The sequence below is a fragment of the Gossypium raimondii genome, chromosome 4 (genome assembly GCF_025698545.1).
Source record: "Gossypium raimondii isolate GPD5lz chromosome 4, ASM2569854v1, whole genome shotgun sequence".
NCBI lineage: Eukaryota > Viridiplantae > Streptophyta > Magnoliopsida > Malvales > Malvaceae > Gossypium > Gossypium raimondii.
Window position 1 is genome coordinate 17,525,290 of NC_068568.1, and position 25,545 is coordinate 17,550,834.

The window sequence follows — 25,545 nt, forward strand, 5'->3', positions numbered from 1 at the left end:
TTCGAGAAGTTGAATTTGATATTGAATTAGTATCAGAAACTACTCCGATATCAATAACTCCATATAGAATGGCTCCGACCGAGTTAAAAGAATTGAAATTTCAGTTACAAGAATTAATCGATAGAGGATTTGCACGACCGAGTTTCTCTCCCTGGGGTGCTCCAATATTATTTGTGAAAAAGAAAGACGGAACTATGAGAATGTTCATCGATTGTAGACAGCTCAATAAAGTGACAATCAAGAACAAGTATCCTCTGCCCAGAATAGACGATTTGTTTGATCAGTTGAAAGGGGCTACTGTGTTCTCAAAAATAGATGTAAGATCTGGTTACTATCAGTTGCGAGTAAGGGAATCCGATGTGCCAAAAACTACTTCCAAACAAGGTACAGACATTATGAATTTTTAGTTATGCCTTTTGGATTAACGAATGCTCCGCAGTATTTATAGACTTTATGAACCGAATTTTTAGACCGTAATTAGACTGATTTGTTGTCGTATTTATTGATGATATATTGATTTACTCACGAGATGAAACTGAGCATGCCGAGCATTTGAGAATCATGTTGCAGACTTTGTGAGATAAACAATTATTTGCAAAGTTCAATAAATGTGAATTCTGGTTACGAAAAGTTGGTTTTCTAGGATATATAGTGTCAGCATCGGGTATAAGAGTTGATCCGAGCAAAATTTCTGCAATAATGGCATGGAAATCTCTGAGAAATGTATCCGAAGTTCGTAGCTTTCTGGGACTCGTAGGCTATTATAGACGATTTGTGAAAGGCTTTTCAATGATTGTAACTCCATTGACGAGATTTCTTTGGAAAGATGTAAAACTTGAATGGTCCAAGAAGTGCCAGAAAAGTTTCAATCAGTTGAAAGCCCTATTAACCAAAGCTCCAGTGTTAGTACAACCAGAATCGAGTAAAGAATTTGTGATCTTTAGTGATGCATCGTTGAATGGCCTGGGTTGTGTTTTGATGCAAAAAGGCAAAGTGATAGCTTATGCCTCGAGAAAACTAAAATCGCACGAAAAGAATTATCCGATGCACGATCTGGAATTGGCCGCGATAGTGTTCGCGTTGAAGATTTGGTGCCATTATATATTCAGTGACAAATGTCATGTGTATTCACATCACAAGAGTTTGAAATATCTGTTGACTCAGAGAGATTTGAATTTGCAACAACGCAGATGGTTAGAGTTATTAAAAGACTATGAGTTAGTAATTAACTATCATCCAGGAAAGGCCAATGTGGTTACTGATGCTTTAATTCAGAAATCTCTATTTGCTCTACATGCAATGAATAATCAAGTGACTCTATCTGACGACGGCTCGGTTGTAGCTGAGTTGAAAGCGAGAACATTGTTTTTGTAGCAGATTTGTGAAGGTCCTTTGTAAATATGGATAAATGGGATTTAAGTTAAAATGGTTAAATTGCAAGATATGAACTTAAGGACTAAATTATGAAAAGTTAAAATGTTAGGGGAAAATTAATAATTTTGCATAAATATGAAATACGAATTAAATTGAATACTAGAAGTATTTAATTGGTTGAAATTATCTATTTAGATCAAGATAAACCACGTTCAGTCTTAGATTGAGGAAAAGTTAGAGCTTCGGATTAGTTTGATACTACGCCGCTAACTATCGACGTAAGTTCGTGTGAATGGTAATCATTTTAATATTATATAAATGTATCAATGCTATGATGAATTGATGGATATCGATTCCCTGTTGAACCTTAAGATTCTTAGGATACAAATGACATGTTTCGGGTTTCATGTTTCGGGTGCTGATCTTGAATGTCCTACCGATGGCTGAGGTCCTGCATTTGTTGTAGATTCTCCACATCTCGTGTGAGCAGTATTGTGTAGCTTACATTCCAACCTACAGCTCGTGTGAGCATTTTTGTAAAAGAAAGGTTACGGTTATATGTAAAGGCATACTTCGTGTGAGCTTTCCTGAGTATTTGATGTAATTCTAGATAGTTCAACGAGAAAGAAAAGGAAAAGGAAATGGAAAGTATGCAAATGCAATGAATCATGACATTATGGTAACATTGATGATGTAAAATGTTATGTTTATACATGTTAGATCTGAGGAGCTAGGGCTTATGTGATTTGGGCTCGAGAGAAAGCTTCAGCACCTGATGTGATCACTGATACATTTTCTATCTTTGATATTAATGTTAATGTTTTGATTGACCCGGGGTCAACGCACTCATATGTATGCATAATTTTAGTGCCGGATAAGAAAATACCTTTTGAGTCGATTGAATTTGTGGTTAAAGTAACGAATCCTTCAGGTTAGTATGTATTAGTTGATAAATTCTGTAAAAATTATCCTTTGATGATTCGAGATTGCAAATTTTCGGCTCATTTGATGTTGTTGACATTTGATGAGTTTGATGTGATTCTAGGTATGGACTGGTTAACTTTGCATAATACTATTGTGAATTGTAGACGAAAGTATATTATGTTGAAATATCAGAACGGTGACAGGATTCAAATTGAATCAGATAGATTGGATGGTACATCTAATGTTATCTCAGCTATGACAGCACAGAAATATGTTAAAAGGGACCGTGAGGCTTATTTAGCTACATATTTGATTCTAGGGTTTCAAAATTGAAATTGGAGTCGGTTTCGACTGTTGGTGAGTTCACAGATGTGTTTCCAAAAGAATTACCAGGGTTACCGCCGGTTAGAGAGGTTGAGTTTGCTATTGATTTAGTGTCGGGAACTTCATCGATATCGATAGCTCCATATAGAATGGCACCTACAGAGTTGCAAAAGTTAAAAGCTCAGTTACAAGGGTTGATAGATAGAGGTTTTGTTTGGCCTAGTTTTTCTCCCTAGGGTGCTCCTGTATTATTTGTTAAGAAAAAGGACTGGTCAATCCGGTTATGTATCGACTATCGACAGCTTAAAAAAGTCAGAATCAAGAATAAATTTTATTTTCCACGTATTCATGATTTGTTTGATCAACTGAAAGGTACGATAATATTTTCAAAGGTTGATCTTCGTTCTGGATATTATCAGTTACGTGTTAAAGATTCGGATGTGTCGAAAACTACTTTTAGAACCAGGTACGGACATTATGAATTTCTTTTTATGCCTTTTAGGTTGACCAATGCACCTGTTGTATTTATGGATTTGATGAACCAAATATTCAGGCCATATTTAGACAGATTTGTTGTTGTGTTCTGTAACAACCCATTTTCAGTGAAATCAAAATAGTGATTTTAAGACCACAAATTTGAAGTCAAAATATTTATTTTATTATTATTTTATTGCCTACAGCATGATATTAATACCGTATAAAAATTTTGTTAAGAAATTTTACCGTTTATATGCTTAATTTGATAAAAATGACTAAATCATGTAAAGTGCAAAAGTTGAGTTCTAGTAGCTAAAGGTATTAAATAGCTATAGAACTTTAAAGTTTGAGTTCTTATATGGTATTTAGACCAAAATGTGTTAGTGAATGAACATGGTTTAGCATTATTGAAATTTTGATTAATTTTTAAGGTTAATTAAGTAATTAGTAGATGAAGTTAATATTAAATAAAACAAAAGCTAAACTTATAATCTTTAACCTATGTTCAACCAAAACTTCAAAGAGAAAAAGAACCATGGAAGCTTAACATTCAGCCAACCCTATTTTTCCTATAGGTAAGTGATTTTGGTCCCGTTTTTAATGATTTTTATGTTTTCGAGATCGTTGTAGCTTAATCTAGCTAGCCCAGGGACTAATTTGTAAAATTTTTAAACTATTAGGGTTTTACCATTAATGAATATACATGAGTTATGATGTTTGATGATAGAAAATGGATAGTTGTTCTTAGATAAACAACTTTTGTTAAGTGATTTTTGGTGGAATTGTTAAATACAGATTAAATTGAAAAATAAAAAAATTTATAGGGTGAAATTGTGAAATAAATGAAATATAGGGCTTGCTAGGGACTAAATTGATATTTGGCTATGATGGGTTGTGGTGGAATTGTATGAATTTCCATTTTTATGAATTAGGGTCTAAATTATAAAGAAATTAAAAGTATAGGGGGTAAATTGGAAATTTTTCCAAACTATGATTTTGGGTTAAATTAAATAAAATAAATATTGAATTGAGCTAAATTTATCCGTATAGATCAAGATAGACCTCATACAGCTTTAGATCAGGGCAAAGAGAAAGTCTCGGATTAGTTACCTCCGTATCTACGTACACTCGTCGAGGTAAGTTCATGTAATTAAATTGTGTATATATGTTTTTAATTGAATTATACTTGTACTATAAATTGTTATAGATACATACCGATGTAAATTGCTATACGTACATACCAATTGCATATCCAACGACGTACGACGATTACCGAGCCCTGTTTGAACCTTAGGAATTCGTAGGATACAAATGACATGTTTGTAGGGTTTACATGATTTGGGTGCTAGTCCTGAACGTCCTACCGATGGCTAAGCTCTAGCATGTGTTGCAGATACTCCACAGCTCGTGTAAGCAGCATCGTGTAGCTACGTTCCGACCCACAGCTCGTGTGAGCAAGCCCATTTTCATAGCTCGTGTGAGCATACCGATTCACAACTTGTGTGAGCATACATATACAGGATTTGACAGATTACAGTTATATGAGTTAGCACACTATGTATGAGCTATCTAGGGTATCCAACGATATTCTAATGGTTCAACAGGCAATATTCTGATACGAAGTGGTAAGAGTTCAATGCGGACTATTACATGGATACATATGAATTATATGGAAATGTTGTTACATGGTATATGGAAAATTGAATTGGATGATACATGTATATGAAACTTAATCAATTGTTATGCTCATCCATGATTATTAGTTTATAAATGTATTTACTTGGCTAACATGGTTGGTGTATATGTGCTTAGGCATTTGGCCAAATTATTTTGGGATATGCTATGTTTACTTACCTATTATATGACTAAATGGTAATTTATATTCTATTCTATACGAACTTACTAAGCTTAAATGCTTACTCAGTGTTATTTTTTGTGTTTTATAGTGAATCAAAAGCTCGTTCGGGTTGGAAGCTTTTCAGTGCTATATCACACTATCCATCAGTTTTTTTGGTACTTTCGGTTGTTTAATTCTGGTTATAATGGCATGTATAGGTATTTTGGCTAATGTTGGCCATGTGTTTGAGTGTTGAAATGGTCATTTGATTTGGCTTGAGTTATGTTATTTTAGAGTTCAAATGAACTTAGTTTTGGCATGTAAATATTAGCCTTAAAATGGTTGATGATTTTCTTCGTGTGTTTGAATGATGGAAGATGATAATAATAGTTGAATATGCATATTGTATAAGTCTTGTAACTTGTTGTGAATCAGTACTTTGTTATAAAAGGCATATATGTCTATTGATGTTAGTGATTGAATGGCATATGTTGTACCATTTGAGAAGTTTTGGGTATGTTTTGGTAAGTAAATTAAATGTTATGTATCGATGCAATTATGCTTATAAGTTAGTTAATTATTTTGGCCAAATTGAGTACATGGTTATACATGTTTTTATGTTGTCATTTGAGGTGCCTAATGGCATATTGGTTGTAAGTTGTTATACCTTATGTGTATACCTTGATTATGTTTGATTTTGGTGCCTTGTTATGGCTTGTATATATGCGAAATTTTGGTTGTAGGTTCATGACATGTTGGGTGAGAAAAATGGCTTGTAAAATGACCTATTTTCGTCCACATAGGTAGAGACATGGGCATGTGTCTTTGCCGTGTGTGACACATGGCCAGGTGACACGGTTGTGTGTCCCCTTTAGCTTTTTAAGAGTTGCAAGTTAAGTTGTTACACTGCCTAGCACACGGCCTGGCATACGGGCGTGTGGGGTTACTTCGTAGGGTACACGGCCTGCTACATGATCGTGTGACCCTTGCAGTTTTGAAAAACTTCCTTGTTTCCTGAAAAATTCTCTGAGTTTCCGATTTAAAGCCTCGAGGGCTCGTATAAGGGACAATATGTGTGTTTTGAATTGTTTTTAATATGTTTATTGATATGATTTGAAAAGTTTGAAATTTATGTCCATTTGATTTGAAAAATTCGGTAATGCTCTGTAACCTTGTTCCGACGACGGATACGGGTTAGGGGTGTTACATGTTCATTGATGACATACTGATTTATTCTTAAGATGAAAAAGAACATGCCTAGCATTTGAGAATAGTTTTGCAGACTTTGCGTGAGAAATAGTTGTTTGCTAAGTTTAGCAAATTTGAGTTCTAGCTTCAAGAAGTTGGATTTCTGGGACACGTTGTATCGCGTATGGCATTAGGGTTGATCCGAGTAAAATATCGGCTATAGTGGATTGGAAGCCTCCAAGAAATGTTTCAGAAGTCAAAATTTTTCAGGGTTTAGTCAGATATTATCGGAGATTTGTTAAAGCATTTTCAATGATTGCTACGCCATTGAAGAAGTTACTTCAGAAAGATGTCAAATTTGAATGGTTTGAAAAGTGTCAGCAAAGCTTTGATTAGTTGAAAGTGTTGTTAACTGAAGCCGCTGTTTTAGTTCAACCAGAGTCTGATAAAGAATTTTTGATTTACAACGATGGTTCATTGAATGGTTTAGGTTGTGTTTTAATGTAAAAAGGCAAAGTGGTAGCTTATGCTTCAAGATAATTGAAACCACACGAAAAGAATTACCCAACTCATGATTCAGATCTTGCAACTATTGTATTTGCTTTAAAGTTTTGGCGACACTATTTGTACAGAGAAAAATGTCATATATTCACGGATCACAAAACTTGAAATCTTTGATGTTACAAAAAAATCTAAACTTGAGACAACGTAGATGGCTTGAATTGTTGAAAGATTACAATTTGATCATTGGCTATCACCCAGGAAAAGCTAATGCTGTTGCTAATGGTCTAAGTAGAAAATCTTTGTTTTCTTTGCAAGCTTTGAACACACAGTTAACGTTGATTGATGATGATTCTATATTAGCTAAATTACAAGCAAGATCGACATTCCTGCAACAGATTTGCAAATAACAGAAAAATGACTCAGAGTTAATTGCTAAATGTGAATAATTTGAATCAACACCTGATTCATACTTTCATGTTAGTTCAGATGGTAGTTTGTGCTTTAGAAACAGAATTTGTGATCCGAGAAATTCTAATGTTATTCAGAAGATTTTACAGGAAGCTCACATAGTAGCTTATCGATACATCCTGGTAGCAATAAAATGTACAGTGATTTGAAACAGATGTACTGGTAGCTAGGTATGAAATTTCAGAGTTCATGTCAAAATGTTTGATCTGTGAACAAGTTAAAGCCAAGCATTAGGTATCTTGTAGTTTATTATAGCCTGTGATGATTCCAGAGTGGAAATGGGAACGAGTTACGATGGATTTCGTATCGGGGTTGCCACTATCTCAGTGAAAGAAAGATGTTGTATGGGTTACTGTAGATCGTTTGACGAAATTCATGCATTTCATTCCAGTATGTATGGATTATTCACTTGAAAAGGTTGCAGAATTGTATGTTTCTGAGATTGTTAAATTGCACGGTGGGCCGATATCTATTATCTCTGCTAGAGAGCCACAGTTTACTTCTCGATTCTAGAGTAAATTACATGAAGCTTTAAGTACTCGACTGCATTTCAGTATAGCATTTCATCCACAGACTGATGGTCAATCTGAGTGAGTGATCTAGATGCTCAATGTATGCTTCGATGTTGAGTTTTAGAGTTCAAAGGTAACTGGGAGAAATATCTTTTGTTCATTGAATTTGCCTATAATAACACTTATCAGACAAGTATTAAAATGGCGTCGTATGCAGCTTTGTATGGTCAGAAATGTCAAACTCCATTGTACTAGACTAAGTTGAGCAAGAAAAAGCTATTCAGTGTTGATTTGATTAAAAAACTGAAGAAAATGTCAAACTAATACGTGACAATTTGAAAGTTGCTTCTGATCATAAGAAATCTTATGCGAATTTGAAAAGAAAAGATATAGAATTTCAAGTCGATGACAAAGTATTTCTAGAAGTATCACCTTGGAGAAAAGTTCTCCTTTTTTTTCCAAAAAGGGAAGTTTAGTCCGCGATTCATCGGGCCATATGAGATCATCGAGAGGATTGGATCAGTGGCTTATCGATTGGCATTACCGTCAGACATAGAGAAAATTCATAACGTGTTCCATGTGTCAATGTTACGACAGTACCAATCAGACCCTTCACATGGGAATTCACTTATAGATTTTGAGATTCAGTCGGATATGTTGTATAGTTAAGAACCGATCAGGATATTAGCTGTGGAAGTTAAAAAGTTATGAAATAAAAGAATATCTTTAGTTAAAGTTCTCTAGCAATGTCACAGAATTAAAGAAGCTACCTGGGAACCAAAAGAAACTATGAAATTGCAATACCCGAACCTATTTTCTAGTAAGATTTCTTGGGACGAAAATTCTTTTAGGGGGAGAGTTGTAACAGCCCATTTTTAGTGTTGTCAGAAATAGTAGTTTTGAGACCACAATTTTGATGAGTAAATTATTATTTTACTATTTATTCAGTGTCTACGGGATATTATTAAGGTCGTATTAAAATTTCGTTAAGAAATTTTGAAGTTTACATAGTTAATTAAGTGAAAATGACTAAATTGTAAAATGTGTGAAAGTTTAGTTCTATTTGTTAAAAGGGCTAAATGGCTATGGAAAGGAATGTAAATGGACATGAATGGTAAATATACCATTTCATGAGTTAGTGGATAATTATGGACTAGGTTTTCTTGAAATTTTGATAGTTTTTAAATGGTAAATTGGTAAATTAAACCAAAAATAAACTAAGAAATAGGTATCATCTTTTTCATTTCCTTCTTGCTTGGTCAAAATCACCATTAAAGGGGGGAAAAGTTTCGGTTTTGATTTTCTTCATGCATGGTACGTAGTTTTGTTCTGTTTTTAATGATTTTTATGTTTTCGTGATCGTTTTAGCTTAATCTAGTTAGCCTAGGGATCAATTTGAAAAAATTTTAGAGGTTGAGGGACTTGTCATGAATTTTTTGAATGAGTTTTGATGTTAATTGATAGATTATGAATCTTTGTTGAAAAATAAACATGTTTTGTTAAGTGATTTTTATGAAAATGGTAATTAGGGATTGATTTATTAAAATGTGAAACTATAGGTTTTATTGTGAAATGTTGATCAATATAGGTTATTTCAAGGTTCCTTGTAAATGTGGTTAAGTTGGATTTAATTTAAAATGGTTAAATTGCAAGATATGAACTTAAGGACTAAATAATGAAAATTTAAAATATTAGGGGAAAATTTTTAATTTTGTATAAATATAAAATATGGATTAAATTGAATACTAGAAGTATTTAATTGGTTAAAATTATCTATTTAGCTTAAGATAAACCATGTTCGAACTTAGATAGAGGAATAATTAAAGCTTCGGATTAGTTCGATCTAACTATTACGCCCCTAACTATTGAGGTAAGTTCGTATGAACGATAATCGTTTTAATGCTATTTAAATTGAATGTTGACTATGTTGTTTTTAATGTTAATGGATCGATATATAAACATATCAATGCTATGATGAATTGACAGATATCGTGTCCCGGTTGAACCTTAAGAATTCTTAGGATACAAATGACATATCATTAGGGATTTCATGTTTCAGGTGCTGGTCTTGAATGTCCTATCGATGGCTGGGGTCCTGTATTTGTTGCGGATTCTCCACAACTCTTGTGAGCAGCATTGTGTAGCTTACATTTCGACCCACAACTCATGTGAGGAAGCTCATTTCACAGCTTGTGTGAGCATTGACGTAAAGGAAAGGTTATGGCTATATGTAAAGTCAAACTTCATGTGAGCTTTCCCGAGCATCCAATGTAATTCTAGATGGTTCAACGGGTAAGAAAAGGAAAAGGAAATGGCAAGTATGCAAATGAAATGAATCATGACATTATGGCAACATTGATGATGTAAAATGTTATGTTTATACATGGTAAATCGCATATCTTATGGTTGATTTCATATATATCATGAACAAGTATACTAACTTGTGAGTTTGATGATGTTGCATAGGCTCATACTAAGCTTATGGCATTGGTTTTGGTTTATACTTATTTTATGAATTGTGTTCTAGAAATGGTAAGTTATGTTTAAGGTTTATACAAGCTTACTAAGCCTCGTTGTTTAGTTTCTTTTCTTTGTTTTATAGATCATCGTAAGGTCAATTTGGTTGGAAGCTCGTCGAAGACCTATCACACTATCCAACAGTCAATTCGGTAATTTTTGAGTAATCTTGGCCAAGGTTAATAATGGCATTTATAGGGTGATTTGTAATAGTATTTTGATGAATGTGTTAATGGTGCTTTGGCACGTATGAGCTTTTGAAAGTTATGTTGGTTTGGTACACTTTGAAACCTTACCAAGTTATGTCATTTTGGTTACTTAAATGTGCTTGTTCATAAGGCTTTTTTGGTCTGTTGATGTTGTCTTGAAAATGGTCTATTGTGACATGTTTTAATACCTATTTGAATGGTATATTGGTTAGGTGAATTAGGTTGTTTGAATTGGCATGATTATGTGTATTGGAATGATGCTTTAATCCTTTGAAAGTGTGCACAAATGGATTGAATGTGTATGCATGAATTGGTTAGGAAATGACTTGATTTTAGGTAAAATTTTGGGTCCACATGGCCTAAGACACGGGCTGTCACACGGCCTGGCGACACGGCCGTGTGTCATTTGTAAGTTTCTTAGTGTACAAGTTAGTGAGTTACACGACCTAACACACAGCCTGGCACATGGGCTTGTGGGGCCACTCAAAGAGTTACACGGTCTAGCACACAGGCATATGACACGGTCGTGTTACCTTACTCGTGAGTTACACGGGTGAGGACATGGGCTGGGACACGGCCGTGTGTCCCTTGTTCGAATGTCACATGGCCTGGGGTGATTCACACGGTCGTGTGACCCCTGTTTTTCATTTTTTATAACTTCTTCTAAACTTTTTGCTTTGTTTCAAATTAGTCCCGAATTGCTTTTAAGTTATTTTTAGGGCCTCGAAGGCTCGATTTAGGGACAAAATTATTATGAATGAATGGTTTTAATATGTTTAATTTATTTAAATGTTATGATGTTGTATGATTTTTGGTTAATCGGTAATACTTCGTAACTTTAATCCGGCAACGAATACGGGTTAGAGGTGTTACAATGGTTGTAAAATAATCAACCATCCTCATGTGTTAGATGCTTTGAAGGATGCTTCAGCAATCCAATCTCCTCAAGGTGACTATCGCACTGATTTTTCTTTCGTTGTGCAAAGTTGTCCAAAATTGGCCTAATCATGCAAATTTTTTATAAAAATAACTAAAATTCAAAATATTTCATAAAGTAAGTTCAATTTAATTAATATAATAAAAGTATAATATCTGATGAAATTTACTTAGGAACTCATGAATTAATGCTCAAATGGTGCTGAAGAAGTCTATATATTTTAATGTTTCCAAAAGGCACCAGGATTAATTACCACATAGAGCGAGCTTGCAGAAAAGTTTTAGCCCAAATTCTTCCCTATCAGCAAAACTGTCCAACATCGAAGAGACATTACCAACTTCAAACAAATGAAAGGAGAAAAATTTTAAAAAGCTTGGGAACATTTTAAATTACCGGCATAGCGATGCCCTCATCATGGTTTACTCGAATGGCTAAGGTTGCAAATCTTTTATAACGGGTTAGATGGAAACTCGAGGTCAAGACTAGATGGATTCGTGCGAGGGGCCTTAATGAACCGAGCATTTGAGAACATCTATCAACTGGTAGCGAATATGCCCATGAACTCTTGCTAATGGCCGAACAAAAGACTTACTTACAATCCAACACCATTCATGGCCAAATTTGTCAATGAGGAACACAAGTACTAGTTGATGTTAGACAAGCTAGAACAATCAATCAATATTTCAAGAACCAACCCGAGGACGCAAGCTACATAGGGAATAGGGTTCGAAACATTTATTCAAACACTTACAATCCCAGATGGAAGGATCACCCAAATCTGAGATGGGGCAGAAACCAAGGACGAGGTAATGATAATCAAAATCGCCAAAATCCTACTTACCAACCTTCTTATTTATAGAAAGCTCAAAAGAGGACCAACACGTATTGTATGTGGTCAAAGGCTAGATCGCATCAAAGGGCAAATGTAGTCAATAAGGATGGAAGTGAGACAAGTTTAGTTTGAGTGTACTCGAATAAGAACTACGTTGACTAAGTTGGAAGATCATATAAGCCAATTGATGAGCATGATGAGAGATATAAAAAGGAAAATTGGCACATACATTCCAAACACCACTAAGAATAACCCTCGAAGAGATGGGAATGAGCAAGTAAAATCAATTACGCTCCGTTTAGATAAAGTATAGAGTAAACTAAATGAACTCATTCAATAGGAGGAAAGAGAATATGCGGAAGATCTTTCAGAAAATACCCCTTGTGAACATAACCTTAATTAAAAACCTGATATGATAGCCGAACCGACAGCTGAGCCAAAAATCAAGAAAGGTACAGAACCTATCCTTATAATAGTACCATTCTCAACACAATTAGAGGACAAATGGAAAATAGATGAAGTGGAATTTGTAAGTTTCCTAAACTTATTCAAATCGCTTAATGTTAATTTACCCCTTACCGGGCTAATAGAGAAAATTCTTAAATATGCAAAATACTTAAAAGAAATAATGGCTAGGTGTAGGAAAGTTAAAAGGGGAGAACCAATTAACATAGACGCATCCTGTAGTGCAATAATCACTAGAAAGATACCTCCAAAATTAAAACATCAGGGTAGTTTCACAATTCTTATAGAGATAGAGGACATACACTTTAGTAAGGCTCTATGTGACCTAGGAGCCAATATTACCTTGATGCCCTTATTGACATATTAGAAACTTGGGTTAGGGGAACTTAAAAATACTAATATCATACTATAGTTAGCTGATAGGTCATCGGTATAACCAAAAGGCGTGCTTGAAGACGTATTGGTTAAAGTGCGTAAATTTATCATCCCGGTAGATTTTGTAATCTTATATTTTGAAGAAGACCGTGAGATCCCTATTCTACTAGGAAGGCCCTTCTTAGCCACATATAGGTCCATCATTGGCTTAGAAATAATGAATTGATAATGAGAATAAATGGTGAGACCAAAATATTAAAATGTGGTAATTTACAAAATGGGGGATGTGAGGAAATTTTAGGAGGAAATTGTTATGATATATCTATGAGTACCCCTAATAAACTTGATCAAGGGACGGTATATTCTGTGATTAGTGCAGGTAGAATAAATAAATCGATGGAGCAGGACAAATGAAAAGTTGTAGAGTGGCATGATGGAGTTTGGACAAATGAAGATAGACAAATGCCAAAATAGACATTCAGACAACGCATAACTGAGCTAGTGGATGAATACGACAGTCATACGTGTAACACCCCAAATTTTGGTCCTAGAAGAAATAGGTTTTGAACAAGGGAACAGTTAGGAGACTGCACATAAATATTTAGTTGTGCAAGGAATTGACATAAATGAATATGTCTGCTTCAGTGGTTAAGTGATTTAGGAGTGCTTGGAAGTGTCTGAAAAGTCAAGGGTTCAAGCCTTGGCTTATGCAAAAATTTTATTTTAAGTGAATAAAATCCTTGGATCTAGATAGTAGGTTCTTAAATTATTGTGGTTAAAATATGATACAAAGGAGTTGCTGGTCTACTGGTAAGGGGCGTGTGGAGTGTACATGGGGTCTAAGGTTCAAGTGGTGGCGCATCAAAAAGGGAGTATTTGTTTTGTTGCCTAATTCGTATGGTTGGTAGAGTTGGATTGAAATACTACTAAATTGGAGTTTGAACTGGTCATAGAGAAAATTGAGGAGGGATATTTGGAGAGATTTAATGAGAGAATATTGAGATTTGGGGAGGTTGTTGTTGTGGAGAGATACATATCATCTCATTTATTCCTTGTTCTCGATGGGAGATCGACGAGCTTTTAAGGTTTTCATAGCTTTCTACAACCTGCATTACTTCCATTCCTAACTAGTGGTGGTCAAGGTTGATTGGCACATTCCCTAGGAACCAAGGGTGCGATGATCATTGATTTTCGAAAAGAGTATTCGAAACGAAGGGAATCTACAAATCGTATCAGGTGTGCAACCACCCCATTGTAACTGTAGAACAGCAAGCCGAAAAGCCGAAATACGTCGTTGAGACCACATGAGTGTGCAATCGCTCTTGTGGAAAGCCAAACCTACGAATCATAGGCGATAAACTGTAGAGGCTTCCATGAGCATTTCCATCAGCTTAGGCCGTAATGGGCCATGTTGGGCCGAAATGGGCCGTGTGGGCTCAATGGGCTTGTAGGCCCTTACGGATGAAATCCATGATTTGTGGCAAATTCTGGATTGGGTTGTGTAGATCTCATAACCGTGTTGAAATCTGGGCTGAACGGGCCGCACGAGCGTGTGGGCCCACTTGGGCTGAGTAATTGGCTATGGGCCCATCTACACTATTGTGACCATTTAGGTTACCTGAGTCTCTCGAGGCGACTGCAAACCTTTTGAGAGGTCGATATCTACACCGAGACCCTAAAATAGGTAAACTGACCGAAATACCCCCATAGGGTAAAATAAACGAAATACCCCCAGAAGGTAAAATGACCGAAATACTCTCATAGGGTAAAATGATCGAAATACCCCCATAGGGTAAAATGACTGAAATACCCCTATAGGGTAAAATGACTGAAATACCACCATAAGGTAAAATGATCGAAATACCCCCATAGGGTAAAATGATCGAAATACCATCATAGGTTAAAATGACTGTTATACCCCTAGGAGATGAAATGACTTTTATTGCCTTATGTTATGTATGACTGATTTGCTCTATGATATGTATGGCTATGATTGAGCATGAAATTTTGCATACACATTTGATATTATGTCACGATATTTTGCATAGGGATGGGTTGTTATATTTGGAGGAAGTGTACCGTACTGATAAGGTTGCACGGGTCACCCAAGACGACTGTGGACCTACTGATGGCTATATGTCATTTATTTTACTGGCAACTTCACTGCAATATTGTTTAGTGCCGCAACTAGTGCTAATCTTGGTGTGTCTTGCTGGGTGGGTCAATTTTATCCCCACATGGTGTGTTTGGAGGGGCGAAATGGTGAGTAGAGGCTGGATTAGGTAGGATTTCTAACTGCATATCTGTACTGATTAATGATTTTGTACTATTACTGTATCGATTAATGATATTACATACTATTCACTGCATGAATGATATATGTTACTGTTATGGGCCAAGGCCCCACTGATACTATTACTGAAATTGGGCAAAGGCCTTACTGATTACTGGCATTGTGATGGGTTCAAGCCCAATCGTTTACTGTTACGGGAAAGGGCTTAGGCCCACACTGAACTGGACTGTTACTGCAATGGGCTCAGGCCCAAACTGCATTTATCTACTATTTATCTACTGTTGTAGGTGGGTCGGTGCTGCGAGGGGCTCGATAATGGCCACACAGCATCAACTTACATTTTTACCTTTTGATTTATAAGTAACTGAATTTGGTTATTTTTTTGTAAAAAAGCCTCTTTAAAGTTATAAGCTGCTAGTTGTAGAAAGAGACGGATTTTCAAAAGGTAACTATTTTCAAAGACACCATGTTTTCGCAACATTTCCAAAAAAAATAACTTTCGCAATAAATGAGATTTTGGAATATTTATAACGTTTTAAAAGTGTTTATCTTTTAATGATGCACGCTTGGAAATGAACAACCCGTTTTGGAATCACCGTTTAATAACAAAATGATTAATTGATTTTAAGGATTTCAACGACAACAAGTTTTATGCTAAATACCTCAATGTGACACCGCTAGATTTGGCCATAACTCCTAGGCCGGGTTTGGGGTGTTACAATACGTGAAAAGATTGCGGATGAGAAAATTATTATGTTGTATAATATTTTATTTTTAATATTTTTATAAAATCAAAAACTCTTAATTATGTAGGAGTAGGATATAATTTATAATTAAATAGATACATTAGGATTTATTAGTGTTAATGTATCTAGGAAAACGGGCTTGAAAATATCAAACATTTTGAAAAATAAGAAACAGGGACAAAAACTCAAAATTTTAGAGTGGGTCATGACATCGAACATCAATGTCGTAACAACGGTAACCTGTCAAAGGTGTCGTGACACAAATCCCTTGTGTCGTGACATCACTTTGAAAATTTGTAGGGTTTAACCTGACCCATTACACAACCCATCGATTTAAACTCTTATTTTAACCGATTTTAACCCTAAAAACACCCTTGTATAACCTTACTAAACACCTAAACACCACTACTAAGCTTTCTAAATTCAAAAACTAAAACCCTCTTTAAACCCTCTTACTTTTAAACCTTTATTTTCTTTATTCTCTCTTCCCTTGCAGTAATTTTTTCCTTTTGTTCTTTTATGCAGGTAATAAGCTACACATCCACGAAGCAATTGCAATAAGAATTAAATGAAACATGAAGCAACCACGGTAACAAGGTTAAGGGTTCCTTATTCACTACTATTACATTGATTAGTTCAAAATACATTGTTTGCTTATTATAGTTTGTCTAGTAAAACAATTGCAACATGCCACTTAGGAAAGCTAGACGAACTAATGTAGACAAGGTAGGAGTGAATGTAAATCCCTCTAAATTTCCAAACCCAAACATTGAAATTTTTTTCCTAGAATTGTAAGGAAAAAACTTTATTCAAGATAGCGGATTTGATTCGTTGATGCATCTCTGCAATGAGTTATGGACATTAGCTCAGTACTACACGTAGGGGTGAATGGACAAAATAGTAAACTACTTAATCGAAGGTAAGGGTGAATGGAAGCACCGACCGAACTTTAATGTTCCGATCTCCTTTAATCAAGCTATCATGTTTCCAATTGGAAAATTTTAGAAGCAATTTTTGTGTACATGAATCACACCTAGTCTAAATGTTTCTAATTTCAATACTTTTTGAATTGTTCTTCCCCCACTTGGTAACAGGGCTATGCAAAATGGCAAGAGTTCCTATGGTAGCAAACGAGCAATTTATGCAGACGAGAAAGAGTATGATTGGAGACTCAATATATACACAATATATCGATCTTTAGAGAAACCAAATAAAAGATTGGAACTAACGCCGAAAACAAAAAATGGATGTACCAGTATCATTAAAAAGAAAATTGACATCGAAGGCAAAGTCTGAGGTAAGTGATATCTCTGACATAGAGTGGGTGATAAAGTGGATGCAGGAGATAGGGCTAGTAGGACAAGAATTTGCAAGGCAGAATGGTATGTGAGTACCAATTTGCCTCTGCATAAAGACAGCCTAATGCAGTTTCACCAACAACTCGAAGAGAATGAGAATGAAGATGAAAAGAATGACGATGAGGACGAGCATAAAGAAGGAGAGGAAGATGACATAGAGCAAGACTTCCCGGATGATGACTGTAACACCCCGATTCTATTGGGTATAAGGTTCGGTATATAGTCCTAAAGTAGTATGACTGCCAGAGTAGTATTTGCCCAAGTACATCTTTTGGCATGTAGAGTGGGCGTATACAGTTATGTGTTTAAGTTAATGAAGGTTCTATGTCAGATTTTTATGTTAGTTAGAATAAGATAATGGCTAAGTAAAACGGTATGGAGGGTATGAGTTTGATCTGTCATAATTTGGTGTAGTAGATTAAACTACTTTTCATATTCAAGGAGCTTGAATACAAACATTTTCGTTATGTTTTTAATTCAGTTTCTTTAGTTTTGTTTACATTTAATAAAATGTGCACATCAAGTCTTTTATTAACCTTAAGGGCCGAATGAGGCCTGAGAGAGAGCTAACGTACTTTGTGAGTGTACAAGAGACCTTTAGAGGGTGTTTCAGGTCAATATTGAGCACTATGTCGCAACATAGGGGACCCAATGTCGTAACATAGGGAGCATAATAGAGATAGTGAGAAACTGCCTTCAATGTCGCAACACCATCGGCCTGTGTCACGAAATACCCCTAAATATGGCTACAGAGGAACATGTTGGTTGCTACATTGCGACACAGGTCCTGGTGTGTCACGACATCGACTCTATGATGGGAATACAACATAAAATAGGGGCGTTTTGGTTTGCACAATAAAACTTTAAGCTCGGGAACATCAACTAACCTAGGGTTAAGGACAACAACCACCTGAAGGCTATAAATAGGTCCCTTTACCATATGTAAAAGACATCTAAGTTTTAACCTAGTTTTCTTCTGTTAAATTTAGTCTTGTTTTCTTTCGTTCTTAGGTTTTCCTAGTTTTAGTTATTTTCTTTCTTCAAGAGATCTGATTATAAAGGAGATCAACTTTTGCTAATTCATGCTTGATAATATCACTCAGTCTTTTCTTAAACTCTTTATTTCAATCCATTCCATATGATTGATTCTTCCATTTATTCCATGTTGTTTATCAAAGTCATGAGGAACTAATCCTTCTTTGGGGGATTAGCGAGTGGAAGCATGATATCTTAATTGTTTTGTAGGGTTATTCAATGAATCAATTGTTTGGTAAAGGAAGAATATGAAACAAAACCTGGGCCTCACAATCCTAGGAAGTCATTAAGGTGGGAATTAACCCAAAATTGATATTGCCCATCCGTGATCACCTTGACCCCAAACCAGTTTGGACTGTGAGGTCGGAAGACAAGTAATTCTTGTTGACTCGTTATGTTAGTGGAAGATCAAAAGATCTTGCTAGGGTAGTGACTAGTTGATTGATGAAGAACCTAAGACGACAGTTGATTGAGATTGTTGAAGCAAGCTACTCACCCATCTTCAGATTTGATTCACTTTATTTCTCTATATCTCTTAGAATTTTTGCTCTTTTTATGTTATTTTATTTTCTTAGTTTAAGAAACCCTAAAATTATCTCTTATTTTACTTTTGTACTATATCTGACTTAAATTATTAATTAGAACTTTAATTATTTAGGTTAAGATTGATTTAGTACCCGTCTCTCTTGGATACGATCCTTGAAGTACTTACCTATTTCGCTGTAAAATCTATATTACAACTCGACCCGTATACTTGTGGATACCGCCTTGTAATTTTTCATTCTATTGTAGTATTCACACTCTGGATGTTAGTACGTCCGGCGGCGGTCAGAGTTCATGTCAAAATTATAGTTTGCCCTTTTACTATATATTGTAATAGTTAAGTTGCAAGGTAAGATGGTTAGGAACCAACTGATTGTGAACCAGGATAATTAAAAGATAAGGGGATACTCAATTAGGTTTCTCAAAAGTTGTAGAGCTTTGGATAAGACAATTCAGTAAGGATGTGACATTTTTTAAGTCCCAATAAAGACTTAGATTACATTAATAGATAATCAAGTTAAAGAAAGAGGGAGTTTTCTTCTTTCTTCTTCAAGAAGCACGCTATCAAAATCTTTAAAAAAAACCTAAAGTATTACCTTTTCTTTAAGTTAGAGTTGCAAATCGGGATCTTTGTTAATGACTACTCCATGTCAAGGTAAGGATTGTGACTCCGTATGTTAAAGTTACGGAAGATTAAGTCAGAATAAGTGCATGAATAGTAAGATAAAGAAGTAAGGCTTTATATACGGATTATCTACGATTGTGATAATGGTAAAGGTTATGAATGAGTGTTAATGGTGTTTTTCTATTTTACAAGTAGTGGTTGCTGCAGTTTCTTGTTGGATTTGGTGTTCAAGCTACTATCTATGGTTGTCAGGTGAGTCTCAATACTGACTCTTGCATTTAAATTGTTCATACAAGATATTTCTGTGGTAATTAACTGGACTATGAAACAGAAACTAGACAAAGTATGTTTGAATGTTTGTTGGGGTTTGCATGTATAGTTTGTATAAATCTAACAAGTTAAAGTATGATATGTATATGACTATATAAGAGATTATTTAAGGATATCTATGTTTGTGTGTTTGTTTGTTGAGGATGATAGATACATCTAGTATAAATATAATGAGTTCAAGTAATGTGATGGGAAGTATGACCGTGTATATGTGTCTCAAATGTATGCTATGTAGTATGTTCTATTAAGAGTCTGTGTCTATCTCTGTGATATTGTCTAAAGGGGTCCGTCGAGACTTTAAACATGAAATATGAAATGAAAAGCCCATGGTCATGGCCCTCGCACCTTCTAAAAAGAATTAAAGGATGGTGAGTACCTAATAGGGTTCTCTGCATGTCCTAGGACGATGATGGGCAAACTTCACATAACGTGAGTTTATGCAAATCCATATCATAAGCATGTCAAGAAAGGAAAAGCCTTTGTGGAAAATTATGAAAGAAAAGCCTTTTTAGCGAATCATGAAAGAAAAGCCTTTATGGCGAACTATGAAGGATAGCCTCTGTGGTGAACCCTACAATTATAGCCTTTGTGGTGATAATTTGAGAGATAAGCCCTTATGGCACACTTTGAAGGAATGACTTCCATGGAAAATTTTGAAAATAGTGCATTTGTGGCATATCATAATAAGGTTCATAATGATGTACCGTAAAGGAATGATTCTTGTGCCGAATTTATATTAAATTGTTTTGGCGAGTTAAGTGTGGTTTGCAAGTGTGATCAGAAATATCAATAAGGCGTGTCTCTATGGGTTACAGTAAAGTAATATACAAGACCATGATTCAATTATGAATAATAAATTGGAAAGATATAAAGAGGTGATGGATTAACATAAGAAAAGTATTTTTTGAGTAAGGATTACAAATTTGATATTTGAAGGGGGTATCTACTATCTACGTACGTGACCATCCATTAATTATGATAAAATGATGACTTAGAGTTCTGTATGCAAGGGTAACGGTGTTTTAGTTGTATAAACCTCTGGAAAAGAAATGGATAAATATTTATGAAAGATCATATTGAAGAATGTAATTGATGTATCGAAGATGATGATGGGTAAGTAATGATTTCAGAGTAAGGCATGTTAATCTATAGTGAATGAATAATGAAATTTGAAAAAAGCAATCGCCAGAGAGCAGGTAAAGGATTCATTAAAAACACTGAGCAATTATTGCATAGGTAAAGGACGTTTCTCTTACTAAGTTCTTATGAGCTTACATGAGTTTATACATTTGTTTATGGTTGAATGTGAGTATACGCCAAGAGGAAAGATGCTAGGACTACGCCAAAGGAAAAGGGCATACCGGTTTATTATGCATACAGAGCAAGTATTGGTGGCACATTCAAAGTATGAATTGTCACTAAAAATTCCATACTTGGGATGTCTTTAATAGATATATGATTTCAAATCAAATACCGTTGTATTTTAAATACCAAGTGCTGTATTTGTATTTACTTCTTGTACATACTTATTTAATCAAGTTAGAAATTTTGTAATTAAGTAAGTCGTAATTGATTGTAATTCGTATAAGTAGACTAAGTTTGTGTCTATATTCGTTAGTAATGCCCAAGATTCGGATCCGGCAAATCGGATCGGGTTGAGCGTGTTACAATGATGAATACAATGCAGCATTTCAACCACAAAGAACCACACACAGAGGCCCAGCCATCCGAAGCCCAACATGATAAGCCCACTCATTAAGTGGAGGCTCATCACAAGCACATGTATCGAGCAAGGGGAAAGCTCCGATGGAGGGGTGGCAACCACCATAGTTTGATGATTAGACTTAATTTTTTTTATTTGGGACAATTGTAAACAAAAAATTGTGATGATTTTTTATTTTTATTTTAGTTAATATATATATTTTCATATGTTTTCTATGCAAGAAGCCTACACAAGGAGAGCACTACAATTAAGAGCTAAAACAAGCAAGGAAGGAGAAACTCAAAATCAACTTGCGGAAATTTCAATGCAAAACGGGTAACTTCTTTCTTATATACATTAAAGTTGCACATTAGGGACAATGTGCTATTTAAAGTGTAGGGTTAACATAGGAAATGTATACTCTTTATTTTTATTTTTATTTTAGTTAATTTTTATTCTCTAATGTGTGCTTGAGCTTGTAAAAATAAAAGTGATTGGTTAGGAGCATGTATATAGGTTGATTGTGTTTGCTATAAATTTGATATGATAGTAGGTGATTTTAAATTATCAATCGTTAGACTAATTAGTTATATATGTTACATTGTAAATAGACATTAAGTAATTGGGTGCACCAAAGATAAAGAAAATATAAGGAAACAAGCATACTAGTAGGGATAATAGATAATTAAAGTTTCATTACTTAGTCGATTAAATTCATGAATATTGGAGTACCTAAAGATAACCTAAGGCATTGTTTGGTAGAAAAAAGAGAGCAAAAAATCTAACCTTATTTATCGTCTTTTTGTACTTGTATTTGAGCCATAAATCACTTCTTGAGGAACCTTCATACAAAACCCTAAGCCAAAACATGAATTGTGTTTATCCTTTTTCTTTGGTCCCTGAAATGCACGAACTTAGACATCAGGTCGTACATATTGATGGATAGATAGATACATAATGATGGTTTTGAAAAAGTAGAGTGAAATAGGAAGAAACAATGTGATATAGTAATTATAGGTCATGAAAAAGTGTGCAGAAAATGGAAAAGTCAGAAAAAGTCAAAACAAGATGAAAAAATACGAAATGAAAAAAAAGCATTATGAGTGAGAAAAGACCAAAAAGTCAAGTGACTAAAACAATACGTCACAAAATTAGAAAAACACAATCATTAGTGCACCAAAACTTGTTAAGCTAACCACTGCTAATATTATGTTGTAACTTCCAACATGGAAAGATAAGGAAGGTGAGATAAGGAGATAAAAAGTGGTAAGCAGGAAAGGGGTACTAAAGGGGGTGACTATTCTTGAAATTCATATCTACCTTAAGCCTTAAAATGTTACAAGTCGAAAAGCCCTATACAACTTAGGTAACTTGATTCATGGATGGAAATTGTCGTGAGTATATGTAATAATAGTTGTCTATATTCTACTAGCATAATTAAAATCCTTATGTAATCTTTTTGATGGATCAATATACTTGATAATCTTTTTTCCTATATACTTTGTAATAGACTTAACTTAAGTGTTTGAAATTGATAATGGTAAATCATTTATATATCATGTCAGAATTATATGTATTTACAATTATACATGTCTACTTTTCTCCCAAACTAATTCTTGTATCATATTCACTCAAGGGTCGTCATTTGTCTTATGTTTTTCTTTTTGTATCTTTACCTTGCTTGAAGAAAAAAATGACTTAAGTGTGGGGGAGTTTGATATGTAGTAATTCGTTGTTGTAACACCCCTAACCCATATCTGTCGCCAGAATAGGGTTACGAGCATTACTGTACAATTGGAACATTTATAATTAATTTCATTCGAAAATCATAAACATAACTTAATTCATTCCTACATATACATATCGTTCCTAAATCGAGCCTTCGAGGCCCTAAAAATATTTTAGAAACAAATCGAGAATAACTTGAAATCATTTGGAAAGCCTACGAAAAATTCAGAAAAATTTAAAATAGGAGTCACACGGCCGTGTGCCTCACACGGCTAAGACACATGCCCGTGTCTCGGGCCGTGTAACCTTCAAACTAGAGACACAGGGCCCTGTACCAGGTCGTATCCTCACCCGTGTAACTCACTAACTTGCACCTTAAGCATTCAATAGGTGACACACGACTGAGTCACACGCCCGTGTCTCTGGTCGTGTGGACCTAAAATGCACCTTAAACAACAAGTTTACCATTTCAAGCTTACTTAGGCCTTAAGCAATTCAAATACCAATTATTTAACCTATTCAAAATACGATTAAACATACTCAAAACATGCCAAAACAATCATCCTAAGTGCCTAACCAATGTACCCTTATTGGTACCACATATTATATCATCAAAACACATCAACAATGCATCATCCAAATCAAAGTTTAAAGTATGCAAAAAATCACTCAATTTAGCCTAACATAAAGCTACTTACGACATCAAGCTTTAAGTTTCATACACATATCCAGCCTTTGGTCAAAACACATACTAACATTTAGCTTCAAACATAAACTTATAACTCAATTTACATCACATTCACAAAACAACTAACAACAAAAGACATCCTAGGTACATGCCATTACAAAATTAAACATCACCACACTTGAGATTGGGACTGTTGCTGGATGCTAAGTCGGCAATCAAAAGAGAGTACCTAACCTAAGCATAGAAAACAAAACTGCACGCTGAGTAAAAATTAGTGATATTTCTATAATCTGAACATTTTAAGACATGATATGATACATAAATGCTCAAATTGAATTATACTATCATACTACTATTTAAACATACAATTACAAGATATCACCATTTCAATTTCATGCATTTTATCACATTAATTCATGTTATACTCAATTTTCACAAGTATTCACGTTTATTTGGTTTGAACATATATCTCAATTCACATCACTTGCTATATAAATAGCTTTGCATAGATTAATCAACAATTTACTTATATTAAGGCACAAACCAATCCACATTAAGCAAACTTCACTTATTCGAATAACCACAAGTAAATCCAAAGCATTTGAATTTATTTCACAACTTTAATAATCTAACTCAAGAATATATCATATCTTCTAATGAATAATTGTATATACATAAGTAAATATAATCTTCTTTAGTAATACCTATAACCATTCTTCTTAGATGAGTCATAAAACCTTGTTGTATAGTTCAGTTGATACACGGTACCCGGTGCCTAGCGAATAATCCGTGAAAGAGTTTGCGCCCAGCACTAGTTGGATAAACCGACAAATGTGTGCCCAACACTAGTCAGATAAACTGACAGAAGTTGCGCCCAGTGCTAGTCGGATAAACAGACGAATAATTAGTTAGCGCAGCTCTAGTTGGATAAAGCAACGTTATTTGTGCCCAGTGCTATTTGGATAAACCAACAAAATAAATGGTGAGCCTAGCTCTAGTTGGATAAACCAACAAAATTTGTGCCCAGTGCTAGTCAGATAAACCGACGAATATGTGCCCAGCGCTAGTCAAATAAACTGACAAAAGTTGCGCCCAGTGCTAGTCAAATGAACCAACAATATCAATTACTCATTCGCAAGTCCATAAAATCACATTTCATAATCTCAATATCACATTCACTTCAATTATCTATTAATCAACTCAGTATCACATTCACTTCAATTATCTATTAATCAACTCAGTATCACATTCACTTCAATTATCTATTAATCATTCATTAATTTATTCCATAATGCCACATTCTATCTATTTACGATTTTGTCAATATCCATTTAATAGAGTTTAACCAAACACAAATAACAACATAGTTAAATAATAATTAACAATTAACTAATTAAATTAAGTAAATGACTTTCGAGTTCCAAGACTACGAACTTACCTAGCATGTAAACCCGAGATTTTATTTAACTCCATACATTAACCAACATTATTCAACTTCAATCTCATCATTCGGCAATACATCTCTATATATAACATTTCCATACTATTAATTTA

The 25,545-nt window shown here is 34.7% G+C and overlaps 1 non-coding gene across 1 annotated transcript; it reads right to left on the minus strand.

The window, feature by feature from the left end:
* Positions 1-11,586: 11,586 nt before the first annotated feature.
* Positions 11,587-11,692, minus strand: LOC128040797 (small nucleolar RNA R71). The gene has a single exon (XR_008195603.1). It is a non-coding gene; the product is annotated as a small nucleolar RNA R71 (small nucleolar RNA).
* Between the last annotated feature and the right edge of the window lie 13,853 nt (positions 11,693-25,545).